General features: G+C 42.3%; 1 protein-coding gene across 5 annotated transcripts in view; it reads left to right on the top strand.

The window, feature by feature from the left end:
* The window catches only part of KLHL20 (kelch like family member 20), a 151634-nt gene that overhangs the window by 3865 nt on the left and 131772 nt on the right, over positions 1 to 15997 (top strand). Inside the window, exon 2 of one of the 5 annotated variants that reach the window (XM_073593214.1) lies at positions 6961 to 7025. The exons of 1 other annotated variant lie outside the window; for it this stretch is intronic. The gene's annotated coding sequence lies outside the window, so the exon portion shown is untranslated. Of the gene's footprint in view, positions 1 to 6955; positions 7061 to 15997 lie in introns of all 5 variants that reach the window. 3 more of the 5 variants (XM_073593213.1, XM_073593212.1, XM_073593210.1) reach the window with 3 other exon arrangements.

The raw sequence follows: 15997 nt of genomic DNA, 5'->3' as shown, positions 1-15997 counted from the left end.
GGACAGTTCAGGTCCGCCTGTCAGTTTTGACGGCGGACCGTTTAGGTCCGCCTGTCAGTTTTGACGGCGGACCTGAACAGGTGCTCCATGTTAGCTTATGGAGCGTCAGATGTCAGTGGAGACATGTCCGCTGACATCCGACCCGGTCCGATCCGCTGAAAAGCAGACGGATGGCTCTGCGTCCAGGTCCGTCGCTATCGGATTGAGGGAGATCTGACGAAAACGGACACGCTGTCCGTTTTTCATCCAATCCCTCCATAGGCGGAAGCGGCACCTGACAGTGAGCAGAGAGGGACCTGTCATCCGCCAGCTCAGCTGAGATTAACGGACTGATCTCCCGCTGAGCCGGCGGACCCCGTAGAAACGGAGCCCGCCTAGTGTGAAAGGGGCCTAAGTGGTTAAAGTTTGCTGCACAGCATTTAGACAAGCCTGTGAAATACTGGGAGGATATAGGGGCCAATTCACTAATGTTTACCGCATACGATAAGGGTATCATGTTACTCATTTGCATAAATTGCATGCGGTAAGTTAAGTACAAGTCACAAAAAAAGATTTTGTGGTAAACAACAAAAAAAACCAACTTGTTGGTAAAATCGCGTGGTAATCTGTCCAATTCACAAATGAAACTGGAATGAAAAAAAGGTGCGAGATTTACCACCACCCTTTTGGTGGCAGTAACCAGTGTGGTACCAGAAAGAGGGGTCTATTCAAACCCTCAGAAAGAGGCTTTCCACTCACGGAACACCCACAGGAAGGGGTGCAATACTACCATCAGAGAGGGGTCTAATTCCACCCACAGAGGACCCACAGAAAGTTGACACTATTCTACCAGTAGTGGACACACACAAATGTGGCTGTATACATCACGAGTACACAAGTATTGATTTAACAGTACATGGCACGTCCAAATTCCCTTTGATGCGGTGAAGTAGTCCTGTCCCCTTAGCAGAAAAACAACCCCAAAGCATAATGTTTCCAACTCCATGTTTGACGGTTTGGATGGTGTTCTTTGGATCATGGGTAGCATTCCTCCTCCAAACACAGCGAGTTGAGTTGATGCCAAAGAGCTCAATTTTGGTCTCATCTGACTACAACGCTTTCACCCAGTTCTCCTCTGAATCATTCAGATGTTCATTAGCAAACTTCAGACAGGCCTGTACATGTGCTTTCTTGAGCAGGGGGACCTTGCGGGCGCTGCAGTATTTCAGTCCTTCACGGCGTACTGTGTTACCAATTGTTTTCTTGGTGACTATGGTCCCAGCTGCCTTGAGATCATTAACGAGATTCTCCTGTGTAGTTCTGGGATGATTCCTCACCGTTCTCATAATCTGTGAAGCTCCACGAGGTGAGATCCTTGCATGGAGCCCCAGACTGAGGGAGATTGACAGTTATTTTGTGTTTCTTCCATTTGCAAATAATCGCACCAACTGTTGTCACCATTTCACCAAGCTGCTTGGCAATGGTCTTGTAGCACATTCTAGCCTTGTGTAGGGCTACAATCTTGGGCAGCTCTTTGGTCTTGGCCATGGTGGAGAGATTGGAATCTGAGTGCTTCTGTGGACAGGTATCTTTTATACAGGTAACAAACTGAGATTAGGAGCACTCCCTTTAACTACCTCAATAGCGGGCATTTTCGCCCCCTTCCTGCCCAGGCCGATTTTCAGCTTTCAGCGCTGTAACATTTTGAATGACAATTGCGCGGTCATGCAACACTGTACCTAAATTTAAATTTTTATCATTTTTGTCCCCACAAATACAGCTTTCTTTTGGTGGTATTTGATCACCACTGTGGTTTTATTTTTTGGGCTATAAACAAAAAAAAAAAGTGACAATTTTGAAAAAACACAATATTTTTTACTTTTTGCTATAATAAATATCCCAATTTAAAAAAAAAAAAAAAAAGAAAAACAATTTTTTTCCCTTAGTTTAGGCTATGTATTCTTCTACATATTTTTGGTAAAAAAAAAAAACGCAATAAGCATATATTGATTGGTTTGCGCAAACGTTATAGCTCCTACAAAATAGGTTATTGATTTATGGCATTTATATTTATTACTAGTAATAGTAGAGATCTGCGTTTTTTTTTTTTTTTTTTTTCTTTTTTATCGTGACTGTGACATTGCGGCGGACAGATCGGACACTTTTGACACTATTTTGAGACCAGTGACATTTATACAGCGATCAGTGCTATAAATATGCACTGATTACTGTGTAAATGTCACTGGCAGGGAAGGAGTTAACACTAGGAGGAGATCAAGGGGTTAAATGTGTTACCTAGGGAGTGACATCGCGGCCACCGGACACGCGCAACAGCTCCGCGGTGACGGGGCCGGCACGCCCCCTATACCGCCGGGAAACTGAGGACGTCATATGACGCCCGCCCAGCATGGGAGATCCCATCTGCGGACGTCTTATGACTATAGCTGGGTAATGAAGTGTTTCAGGCCCCTTTCACACGATCGGACCGTTCAGGTCTGCCTGTCAGTTTTGACGGCGGACCTGAACGGGCGCTCCACGTTAGCCTATGGAGCGACGGATGTCAGCGGAGACATGTCTGCTGACATCCGACCCCGTCCGATCCACTAAAAGCAGACGGATGGCCCTACGTCCAGATCCGTCGCTATCGGACCGGGTGAGATCTGACGAAAACGAACATGCTGTCCGTTTTCTTCCGATCCCTATATAGGCAGCAGCGGCGCCTGACAAGCCCCTCCCCGCTCAGTGAGCAGAGAGGTACCTGGTATCAACGGAGAGATCTCCCGCTGAGCCGGCGGACCGAGGCGGCCTCCGTCGAAACGGAGTCTGCCTCGTGTGAATGAGGCCTCAGAGAATACTCCTAATCTCAGCTCGTTACCTGTGTTGAAGACACTCTTGCTGATTTGATAGGGGATCAAATACTTATTTCGCTCATTAAAATGCAAATCAATTTATAACTTTTTTTGAAATACGTTTTTCTGGATTTTTTTTTTGTTCTGTCTCTCACTGTTAAAATCTACCATTAAAATTATAGACTGATCATTTTTGTCAGTGGGCAAATGTACAAAATCAGCAGGGGATCAAATACCTTTTTCCTTCACTGCACACCATTACACGTTAAACTTGGACAGGAACATGAAAAATAAGTAAAAATGTTTTAAAAAAAATTATATACAAAAAAATAGTCCAGTTTTTTCTTTTAGTTTCCACAATATAAACATAGGCAGCAGCACAGAATTGGACCAAAAACATAGAAAAGAACACTTTCAACAACTCTAGTAGGCCATACATTTCCAAAAAAACAAATTTTTATGAATGTATTGCATGATGAATTTAGTAAAGGAGCTTGGATTACCAAGCATCAGGAGACAAATTTGAGAAGGTAGTTCAAATTTCAATGCCTTCAAATACAGAGTACTGTAAAAAATGTCAGATCAAAAAATAGTTTTTTGCAAAAGAAAAATAACAAACCTGTTAAAGTAAAATATTATAAGCAACTTGTCTTAAACCACACATAACCACTGACACGTGCGATAAATTACCGCATGAGATAATGCAGTAGTTACTGAACAATCGCAAAAATACTACATTCGTTATTTAACGCTAAATTCTTTTAAATGAATTGAACTTTCACAGCTGATTTACTGCATGTGTTTTAATGCATTTTATTTGCCGTTATTTAACTCAGAGTGAAATGGCTCCATAGTCTGTTCAGATGAGACCAAAATTGAACTCTTTGGATGCCATAATACACTCCTCCATGTTTGGATGTCAAATGGCACTGCACATCACCCCAAAAACACCATATCAACAGTGAAGTTTGGAGGTGGGAACATCATGGTGTGGGGCTGTTTTTCAGCATACAGTAATGATAGGTGGATAAAATGTAGCGCTAAAATTATACAGTGTAAAGTGCACACATAAATCATGAACAATCTAATAAACATTCAATGAAAAATGAATAATAAAGTCCAAAGTAGTAAAACAATTGAAAAATAAGAGAATAAGTCCAGTAACACAAATCAGATCCTGAAAGGGAAAAATAGATGAAAGTCCACAAACGTAAAGTGACAATCTTCAGATAAGTGAATGAAAAAACTGGTATGTGAGTGTGTATGTTCTCTTATTTTTCAATTGTTTCACTACTTTGGACTTTATTATTCATTTTTCATTGAATGTTTATTAATCTAATAAACATTCAATGAATAATGTTCATGTGAAAATGAACATTATTAATGTTCAAATGAAAAATGTTCATCATTTATGTGTGCACTTTACACTGTATAATTTGTTTTAGCGCTACATTTTATCCACCTTCCTATTTGAATATTTGTCACATTCTTGTGTAGCAGCTTTTTCATATTGTTTCTATTTGGTAACAGTTTGCACAGTATTATCCCACATTCCCATACAGTAATAATAGACTTCATATCATTGAAGGAAGGATGAATGGAAAAATGTACCAAGACATTCTTGATAAAAATCTTCTGCCATCTACCAGGTTGATGGAGATGAAACAAGGTTGGACATTTCAATAAGACAATGATCCCAACACACAAAGCCAAGGAAACTCAATTGGTTTCAAAGAGAGAAAATATAGCTGCTAGAATGGCCCAGCCAATCACCTGACTTGAATCCATTAGAAAATCTATGGAAAGAACTAAAGATCAGAGTTCATAGAAGAGGCCCAAGGAACCTTCAAGATTTGGAGACTGTTTGTGTGGAAGAATGGGCCAAAATCACACCTGAGCAATGCTATAAAGAAACTAGTTTCTCCATACAGGAGGCATCGTGAAGCTGTCATTACCAACAAAGAATTTTGTACGAAGTATGAAATACATTTCAGTTAGCATGTTCAATACTCTTTCCCTGTGTCATTCCATTTTATTACATATAACTTCTTCATTTATGATCTTTGTTTTGGTTTCTTTGTATGGATTGCGACCGACCATGTGTTGAAAATTTCATGTTAACAGTACCCTTTTTAGAAAAATATTTACCTAGAAAAATGGTGACGTGTTCAATACTTAATTTTCCCACTGTATGTATGGGGCTATCCGGCCGTTGCCTGATTTTGATAGATGACAAGTCAAAATTGCACTTAAAGCCCCTTTTACACGAGCGCCTTCGTGAAGCGGGATCCGCTTGCTCAGTAGAGGAATCTCTCTGTACTGAGCAGGCAGATGACAGGTCGGTGTATGCTCCGCTATGAAGAGCGGACACAGCCCTGCTGTTCTCTATGGGCAATTGGATGAAAACGTTCCGCCTGTCTGTTTCCATCAGATCCGCCAGACGGATGGGGGAATAGGTATCCTATCCGTCTGTTTTTGGTGGACAGAATCTGATGTTAGCAGACATCCACCACTTCATAGAAGAGACTGGAAGGTCTGATCAGGTCAGCCTGAAAAACTGACAGGTGGACCTTATCGGATCGCCCATGTGAAAGGGGCCTAACTGCCTGTTTTTGCCATCTGACAGTGCCCATGTGAAAGGGGACTATCTGCATGGCGTTTGCATTGTTCTCACCATGGTTGTGTGGGTTTCCAACCTATCTGATCACTTAAAGAAGAACTTCACTCCCGTTTTTATTGGTTCAAGGCACAGCAGCGCTGTATGACTGCACCCGCAGCCTCCTGGTATGTTTCCCAGAAGGTTTCACATTGGGGTTGGGGGTGCCCCAATGAACTGAAAGTGGCAGACGCAAGTAAAAATTCTATACTTGTAGGCACTTTTATTGTCTGCCCTTGTGTGGCTTATTTACATCCACAAGTATAAAAGAAAATTAATGATGTTGCCCAAAACTGGATTTGAAAGGTTTCCCTATTCCTTATCTTACATGTCCATTTACACCCACCGCCCCATAGAGAATAGTGAAGGTTCTGATCGGGTGCGCCTGATTATAACGTCCATATGAAAGGGGCTTTACTGGTTTAAGTACTTTGAGACACTCTGAAACAAGCATGCATATCTGGAATGTTTTACTCCTAATCAACATAATTGCTCTGAGTCAAAGGTTTAGATCATCCTTTCTCAAACAGGGCTCCTTCTGAGGTTGGTAGGAGTGCCCTGAGCAATGAGCAGCCCAGGTCAGGCAGTGCTTACAGAGCTACATAGAAAGTTTCCTACCTGCTATATTTAAAGAATAATTTCACCTTTCGTAACATGTTACACCCTTCCCCTGGTTCCCCAGTTGTTACAGAGAGTGGGGGATCTTCTCCCCGCACTTGCTGTCACAATTTGCCAAAAATGTGGCTGTGCGGCTTGTAGTTTTCAATGAACTACTCTACCAGCTGTTGAGCTCTCTAGGCAGTTCATTGTCTCTTCCTGTAATTGTGTTTTTTTTTTTTTTTAACCAAGGATTTAGCCTTAAAAAAAACTTCTGTCATAGAAGAATTCCTTTGGCTACCTTTGCTGACCTCTCTGAGAATTTTTGTTTATTGGCTCTCTGCCTGATTCTTAGCTTGAATGCCTTCCAAAGAAGCCTGGCACTTGTATAGCTGGTAGTACTGCTTTACACGAAGATTGGGCCAATGCAGCTGCTTTGCCTGAAGATGCTGAAACTGCCCTGCCAGCTAGTTATGCTAATGGTGCTGCTTCTATGGCGTATCTATCACTTTAGCTGTTGCTAAACATTTATTTGTGTGTAATAGTAGTTTAATGGGCTGTGTGTAAGATTTGTGAAAATAATTGTCACCTTGAGTTTGTATAGCAATGTTTTTTAAGCTGTTCAAAGCTAAACAAGTAATCTAGCCTAAAGTAAACGGGGGAAATGTTTACCGTAAGGCTTTGTTCAAATATTTGCTTGGAAAAGTTTCTTATAGCATGCATTTTTAAAGGACACTTCTCAATTAAGCACGGAGGCTGCCATTGCTGACCTTTCTTTCTGCACACGCCAATTGCCTGCCTGTCGTCCTGACCTGGAAAGAGTATGTAGATAAGATTTGTTATTTTATTTTGCTAATTTGCGTTCTTGTTCTAGGACAGTGACTCAAAGTGCTGAAGCCTATACAGTATTAACAGTCAACTAGAATTTTCAGAAGGCCAGAACTGTATGTATGAAAACTGTACTGTCAAAAAAAAAATGGTACATATACTTTTTTTTTCTGTTTGTTGTACTGCCTTATGAAAACACTTATTTATGAGATCCAATTCATATTAACTGCTTTTAAAGAAAATTCTGTGTCCAAGATCTTATTGGATACTCTAAATACTTCTAAGGCCTCGTGCACACAGGATGTTAAAATAACGTTATGAAAACGCCAGTATCTTTGCAGTGATTTTTTAAAACTTTTTTTTCAGTTTTTTTCAACGTTTTTGCAATAGCGTTTATTAGCGTTCATTAGCGTTTTTTAGCGTTTTTCCGCGTTAGCGATTTTTAGCATTATTTAAATTTTTTTTTTTTTTTTTTTTTTTCAATGGATTAAAAACCGTTGGTGAGTGATGTTTTTGAGCGTTTTTGAGCGTTTATCAGCGTTAGAGCGTTTTTACAGCTGAAAAACGTCTCTCAGAACCCACTGGTCCTGGTTTTTTTTTTTACAGCTTAAAAACGCCTATGCCATTTGCAGCTCAAAAACGCCTAGGTGGGCATGAAGCCATAGACTAACATAGACAGGCCTTTTTAAGCTGCAAAAAATGCTGAAAAAAGCGGCTGTAAAAACGTCCGTGTGCATGAGGCCTAAAAGCATATAAACACAGTAAAATATTTGCTTTAACCCCTTTATGACCACCTAACATATATGCGGCATCCTGGATGTGTGCTTCAAAGTGGAAGTCCATGCAAAAACTAAAATCCCTGCATCTATAGCCACCAACATTCTAATCCTGGCCATACACGGGTCGAATTTCGAAAGAACTTTCTTTTGAAAATCAGAAAATTTGTGCATTTTGTGATCCGATGGTGCCACCATTAAATTCGACCAACCGAACCTTCAATTTCACCTCATGTTCCTACAGAAAAGAATTTTCTTTCCTTTTCGGTAATCTTCTTTTCTTTCCGGGAATTTTCTTTTCTTGCACATGTGCATTTCTTTTTCGATTACGTTTCTTGCACGATTCTCCCATCATTGATTAGAAAATCGTTTGTGTTATTTCAAAAAATTTCCAACATGTCCGTTTATTAAAATTCGATGGCTGCACGAAATTAGGCTGTTGCTGCAGCCCACTAATGGTGTGAAATACGAACGAAAATTCTTAGATAAGATTTTCGAAAGAAAGTTCTTTCGAAATTTGACCCGTGTATGGCCAGCATAACACTAACCTCTCTCGCCCTTAAAAGAAAAAAAATCAGTATACATACCTTTTCTGCAGGCGATCCGACCCGATCTCCAGCGGCAGAAGCTCTGCCAAGTACAAGTCTGTGAAATGAATGGGAAGTGACATCACCCATAGAGTTACTATGGAGCTTCCATTGACGGACGTGTCCTCTGCACTCGCCCACACAGTGAAGCCACGGCTGACAGCTCGGCATGGGATCAGAGCTTCTGCCGCTGGAGATTGGGTCACATCGCCTGTAGAAAAGGTATGTATACTCATTTATTTTTAATTTTTTTTTATTTTTTACATTTTTCTTTTCAGGGCTAGAGAGGTTAGTGTTAGAATGTTGGTGGCTAGAGATGCAGGGATTTTAGTTTTTGCATGGACTTCCACTTTAAACCTGGCGCCGCATATAATGTGTTCTTATGTTTGTGTTGGGAGCATGCTTCCAGAACTGAGACCAGGCTGTCCATGACAGCCCCGGGTCTCCTATGAACAATTGGGATCTCCCATGGGCCCCGCCCATGTGACGGTGCTGACCAATTAGAATGCTCCTAAATGTACCTCCTGACAATGTACGTTTTTGGAGATTAAGCTGTGGGGGTTTTCTAAGCCCCGGACAGGGAGGCGGCGACCCGATGTGTCCGTGCGGGTGATCGCCATGCTCCAGGTCAGCAGGACTGGGGGGTGAGGAGGGTGTCCTGTATAAGTTCAGCTTACAGATTTTTTTTTTTGTAAAGGTGAACTTGCCCGGTTAAACCGCTTCTCTTCCAGTCTCATCGTGTGGCCCTGTGTCCTCTTGCACTCCCTGGGACTCAAAAGTTTCATACTGGGTGGTGGAAGGAAAATTGGAGAGGAAAAGAGGGGAACAGTGAGGTCAGTGGAGGGAAATCTCTGCTAATTGAGTGTGCAGGAGAAAAGGAATTGAGAGAGATGGCACGCAAAAGTATGGAACTGGCACTCACCCCTAAAGTACTTGTATGTTATAAACGCATGGACTAGAATGAGGACCAAATGCAAGAAATCGTATGGTAGACGAAATGAGGCCACCAGCTGCTGTTGGGTTAGTAGTAAAGATTGTTATGGAGTTGCCGGCTGCTTCTTTTTCTTGATGACCATTTGTATATTGCTATCGTATCTCCTCTCAAGCGTCTCTTCTCCAGGGAGAATACATTTAGCTTTATTTTATTTATATCATATATGCACAGTTTTATATATTTGTTTATCATCTTTAAGAATTTAGCACTTGTAGTCATTCCTCATAATTGAGGTCCTCCAGTCCCCATATTAATTTTGTTGCCCTTCTCTGAACTCTCTCCAGCTCCAGCACATCCTTTGAGGATTTGTGACCAAAACTGGACAGAATACTCCAGATGCGGCTGAACCAGAGTTTTATAAAGTGGCAGGATTATAGTCTTATCTCTGGAGTAAATTCCTTTTTTACCCACTTGCCTACCGCATATATATACTGCGACAAGGCGGCTCGGCTGCGCAAACCGACATACCTGTACTTCGGTCTCTGCATGAGATACAGTGGGCACGGATCCCCGTTCTGACAGGGGACAGCACTGAGATCTGTTGCTCCTAGTGATTAGGAACAGCGATCTCTGTGTTGTCCCAGTAAGCCCATCCCCCACACAGAACACACCCAGGGAACACAGTTAACCCCCTAATCGCCTCCTAGTGTTAACTCCCTCACTGCCAGTGTCATTTATACATTGATCAGTGCATTTTATTAGCACTGGTCCCCAAAAAGGGTCACTTGGTCAGATTTGTCCGCCACAGTCCCACTAAAAATTGCAGATTGCCACCATAACCAGTAAAAACAAGCAAACAAAAAAGTCCATAAATCTATCCCATAGTTTGTAGACGCTATAACTAGGGCTGCAACTAACGATTATTTTCATATTCGATTAGTTGGCCGATTATTGTTTTGACCTTAAAAAAAGTGTGGTGTATAATTTAGTTAATATGTAAAGTTTAAAAAAAAAAGGGCAATTTATTCTTAATTATCTCTATGCAATGGTAAATTTGATTATGGAGCAAAATCTCTAATCCACTCTGAGAATAACAGACGGAAGTGATGTAAGCTGTATATACTATTAGAGGTTGAATCTAGTAAATATCAGCAAACTCAGAGATCTATTTTAAAAAAAAAAAGAAAAAAGTAAAGCATGTTTTGCTGATTATTTTTTTTTATTTTATTTTTTTTTCCAGACAGAACTGTAATATAATATATGATGGCCATACAAAACAATGTCTTTCTTTAAAAAAAAAATGTAATTTTAAGAACGTTTGTTCAATTTTTCTAATCATTAGTGCGGTCAAATCAACGTTCTTTTTCGACCACAGTGATGGGAAAATTTGAAGAAGCAGAATAGAAAACGTCTTGGGCAAAGAAATTTTTAGACAGTGTATGTGGTTTTCATTCAGAAATTACATTCATTTTAAAACTGAATGTTAAAAGCAAGTGACCTTTTCAAACGACATTCTTTCATTCAGCGAATGTACAAAGATTTTTCGTATTAATATTCCCGTCTGAAAATCTATACGTGTATGGACAGCATAAGGCTCGGTTCACACCTATGTAGTTTGCTTTTGATCCATTTCTGCAGTGCTTTTTGCTGTGTATTTTGCATTTTTGCACACGCAATTTTGCTGCGATTTGCGTTTTGCATTTTATGCTTTTCTTGGCCAGTTGTTGGTATACAGATTAAAAAACGAAAATCTCTGCAAAAACTTACTACATGCTTTTCTGCAGCTTCTCCATTGAAGTCTATTGAACCAAAAAAGCCCCATTTTGCATTGAAAAAAATACTTGACCCTTTTCCAAATACGCAGCGGCTGAAAAAAAAAAAGCATAGATGTGACCGTGTCCCATAGGAAACCATGTTAAATGAACTGTAGTGTGTTTCTGCAAAAAGCACCAAAAAACGCATAGGTGTGACCCAGGCCTAAAACGTTTAGTAGCAGCAGCATGCTTATTTTTGTATCACCTGTCATGGGGTTAAAAACTAAAATTAGCCCTTTATAGTAGAAAAAGAGCAGATAATCGCTACTATAAGGGGTTAATTTATACTCTGAAACAGTGAAAGTAATAATATATAACACACACACACACACACACACACACACACACACACCCCCACACCCAGAAGTAGGATATATGGGCATTGTAACTAGAAGTCAGACATGAAGCTATATGAAGGGTAGAAGGGAGATAAAAATCTTTTATATTAAAGTAATACTAAAAGCTGAGACTTTTTTTTTTTTTTTTTCATGGATATGATCATTTTAAATATAGTGCACAATACTGGTAAAAGGTTACTTTAAATGTAATGGCTTCTATTACCTCCAATCTATCAGCCTCCACCTTCTCTGGGTTCAGATGCTGATCTTCCCTGCACAGAGTCTTTAACCACATGCCGACCGGGCCATAGCCGAAAGACGGCTACTTCGCGGTCGACTTATTCTGGGAGGGCGTCCCAGAATCGTGCACCCCCCCCAATGATACAGCGATCAGTGCTATAAAAATGCACTGATTACTGTATATATGTCACTTGTACGGAAGGGGTTAACACTAGGGGGTGACTGGCTTTACACACACATATATCCCTGTTCTGGCTCTCGTGCCCAGAGGACATCGTGCCCGCCGGCTCCGCGCAGCTGGCGCCTGCTATAGCTGTTTAAAGGGCCGCCATATAGCTAGGATGATTTGCGCAGGAGAGCCGACCAGCTGCAGTATAAGGGTGGGGTTAAGGGGGTAAATCCTTCCGGGGGTGAAGTGGTTAACGCAAACTAATATTCTGCTGGCTTTGCTTGCTTCTAGATCCGTCTCCATCCTGGAATCCCCTAGGCCAGTGGTTCTCAACTCCTGTCCTCAGGACCCAATAAGGCTTCATGTACACAGGACATTTTTACTACCTCTCCTAAACAATTTAACTTGACAGATAGTAACCCACGTTTAAAACGCCCGTTTTGCCGCGTTTACATGCTGCGTTTGTGTTTTAGAAGCTTTTTTTAAAAAAAAAAAAGAATTTTTTTTAAATGGCCAAAAATGAAAAACGCTTGTAAACGAGACGCATTTTTAGAAGCGTTTTGTGCTTGAAATGCCTGTAAACGCAGCTTCTGAACGCATTTTTTTTCCGTTCCAAAAAAAATGCCTCTTAACTCAACTGCCTAGAAACGACTGTAAATGACCCTGTGTACATGTACTGATAAGATAACATAGAGGAGAGTTCAGGGGCAGTTGAAAAAAACTCCCAACTGCTCCTAAACGTCCTTTTACCAGCAGCAGTGTACACGAGGCCTAACAGGCCAGATTTTAAGTATTACCTTGGAGCTGTAGACTAGAATACTGCAATCACTGAGCAGTAAATTATTTCAGCTGTGATGTGTTTCAGTTATCTTGCAAACCCTGGCCTGTTAGTGGGTCCTGGGGACAGGAGTAGAGAACCACTGCCTGAGGCCATAGAGGTTCCTCCCCTAATAAGTAACTTGCGTTTTTATATTTTTATATGCATTCTCTTACATACCAATGTTAAACTTAATTTGCAATCTAGTAGCCCACTCCATTTATTTATTCAGGTCCTTTTGTAAAGTTTTTATATCATGCTGTGATGTTATTGCCTGCATATTTTTGTGTCGTCGGCAAACGATGAGATCAAGCTATTTCTCCTACCCTCTATACCATTTATAAATAAATTAAACAGAATCGGCCCCTGTACAGAGCCTTGGGGAACCCCACTAACCACTCTAGACCATTCTGAGTACAGGTTATTTATCACTATCCTTTGGACATGCACCGCAGCCAGTTTTCTATCCAAGAACAAACCTCATGGTCTATACCCACCGACCTCAGTTTGTATATTAAGCTTTGTGGGGGACTGTATCAAAATCCACCAGATGGTAGCTCGCTTCCTTGTAGAATGTTAATAGGTTGGTTTGGCAAAAGCAACCTTTTGTAAACCCATGTTGATTACTGCTAATTATACTGTTTTCTTCAGCAAATTAATGGATATGGTCCCTTTTCATCCCCCTCAAATAGTTTACAAACTACTAATGTTAGGCTGAAAGGCCTATAGTGTCCAGAAATGTATCTCTGCCCTTTTTCGGAATATTGGTAATACGCAGGCTTTTCGCCAATCAACTAATACCAATCCTGTCAGTATGCTGTCCATAAAGATTAGGAATAGCAGTATAACCTGACTGAGTTCTTTAACCACTTTAGCCCCGGAAGGTTTTACCCTCCTTAATGACCAGGCCTTTTTTTTGCGATATGGTTCTGCGATGCTCTGACAATTGCACAGTCGTGTGGCGCTGTACCCAAATAAGTAAAAAAGAAATTAGATTTATCATACATCACGGGACACAGAGCAAACATAATAAAGACTATATGTGTTGAAAGCCACCTACTGGTGGATAGACACTGGCAGATAGTCGAATAGGAATTCCACCCCTCCTACACAGGAAGGACCTCAGTTTTTTCACCAGTGTCTGTAAGGTGGTGGTCACTGATGTGATACATGTGCTCTTGGAGGTCTGGATGGTTCTATTTAGAATCATGGGCTTCATTTGGATCCATTAGAAAAAGCTATCGGCCAAAATGGATGGTACCCGAGGCTCATTGGAAGGAGAGAAGATTCCTTGAGGTTTTTCCTTTATATTGAAGCCTTATGGTGCTGGACCCTGCTTAATGGAGCCCTATGCAGTGTTTGTTCTGACCAAGGTGCTTTCCTGCAGGGTGCTATACAGGTCCAGGGAATTGGACCCCACATTAAGAGGGACCCGTCTCTGAAGGTCTTTTATGACAAAAGCTCGCCGTGATGGGTGAAGATTCGACTCCTGTTATGTTCAGGGTCCTGCAGCAGGAATAGTAAGTCTGCATTTTTGCAGTTTCTCTTTTTAAAATAAATAAAAAGAGAGATCTGTCTGTCTGTTCTCCCAGTGGCCACTGGGGGTAAGTGTGCTGTTTAATCATGCTGTGTACTTTAGTCGTGTGGGCTGCTGTTTCTCCTCCAGCCACTAGAGGATGCAGGCTCGCTCAGTATGGCCTACTTTTTATATAGACAGGAAGTGGAAGGGCGGCCATGTTGCCATGAGGTCGACTGCTTCAGCAGGGCCTCTTGAGACATAACACCAGCCCATGGATACTAGTAAAGTATGAGTACTACATGCACCAAAACTGAATGCATCATCAGTAACCAGGTGTATTCAAGCCTGTTTCCGTCCTGGCCGGAATCTTTGACTCTAGGTTGACTCTGCGCGCTCAGGTAAATCAGGTGGCAAGTTCATGCCACTTCTACCTGGGACTCCTGAGGTCGACCTTTCGCTATATCGCAGACTCTCACAAGATCGCCATGGTCAATGACATTATTAGCAGTCGATTGGACTACTGTAATGCCCTGTATCTGGGTTTGCATGCTTGTACCATCTACAAGCTCCAGTTGATTCAGAATGCCGCAGCAAGGTTACTGACAGGTGTTGGTCGTCACGACCACATCACTCCATCTCTTAGAGCCCTGCATTGGCTGCCTGTTAAAGAATGGGTTCTGTTCAAAACCGGATGTCTTGTCCATAAGGCATTGCATGGACGTGGGCCAGAGTACCTGAAGCAAAAGTATGTGCCTACCCGATCCTTGAGATCGGCGAACTTGGCCATACTGAAGATTCCAAAATTTAAAAAGAAAACATGCGGAGGGAGAACGAGTGAAGTACAAGGAGCTGAATTTTTGGAACTCCTTGCCTCTGTAACTGAGACTTGAGAATGACTTTTTGAAATTCTGAAAGAAATTGAAAACCGTCCTTTTTGTACAAGCTTTTGGAGTCACCTATTTCTCAAGTCGTCTTCCAGGACGGCACCCTGAGAGATGACTGGTCCACCTGACAGGAAACACAATCAATAAAGAGGTTAAAGGCCCCCGCCCCTCCCGATGCTCCTCAGTTTTTGATTGTGTTTCCCCACAGCGAAACCGTTTGTTATTTTTCTGTTGACCTAAAAGCCTGGGGCTGGTGGTCTCCCCCTGGGAGCCGGACCAAATGCCTGGGAAGCCGCTGGGTCCGGCCGGATGGTTCTCATCTTTCCTGGGGGGTTTTCCCAATCCATGTCTCGGGGGGGAGAGGCAGCAGAAGCGGGACCCTGGTCGGTGACCGTGCTTCTTTCCATGGAAGAACCCCCCCCCCCCCCCCCCCGAGTGCTGAAGAACCCTGGGTGCGGTGGTGTACCCAGAACTTCAGGGGCCAAATTTCCTGTTGCCCTTCCTTACCTGTGCGGTGGCCGCGCAGTTACAGGAGTTGGTGGTTTTCCTTCTACTGGCTGCAAGAACACAGGAGGTGAGTCTGGGACCCGTTCTGGGGTCTGGCCAGGGCTGCCGTTCGTCCCCTCGTCCGTCTGTCTGTCCGCCCGCCGACCGTTCGCGGGGGTCGCGCGGCAAGAAGCTCTGCATGGAGAGCTTTTCTTCCGGGCTTGCTGAGTGTAGCTCAGCGCCATTTTCCTGAAGATCAGGAAATTACATCACTTCCTCCTCTAAGAGGAGGGAGTGGGAGGGCTGCAGCAGGAAGTTACCTCAGGTCCAGTATCACTTCCTGTCTTCGGCAAGATGGCGGTGGCGAGTTGCAGCCAGCATACAGAGGATATAAAAAGCCACAGGGAACAGGCGCCGATGTCTCCTCTGCGTTCCTATATGCAGCACCTCCAGGGAGAGATTGGAAGTAGCATGGAACATGAGAAGGAGAGACCTGCAGGGTCTGCGGCCATGGAAGAGACCAC

This window comes from Aquarana catesbeiana, linkage group LG07 (genome assembly GCF_042186555.1).
Source record: "Aquarana catesbeiana isolate 2022-GZ linkage group LG07, ASM4218655v1, whole genome shotgun sequence".
NCBI classification, from domain to species: Eukaryota; Metazoa; Chordata; class Amphibia; order Anura; family Ranidae; genus Aquarana; species Aquarana catesbeiana.
This window is presented reverse-complemented; position numbering and strand designations above follow the sequence as displayed.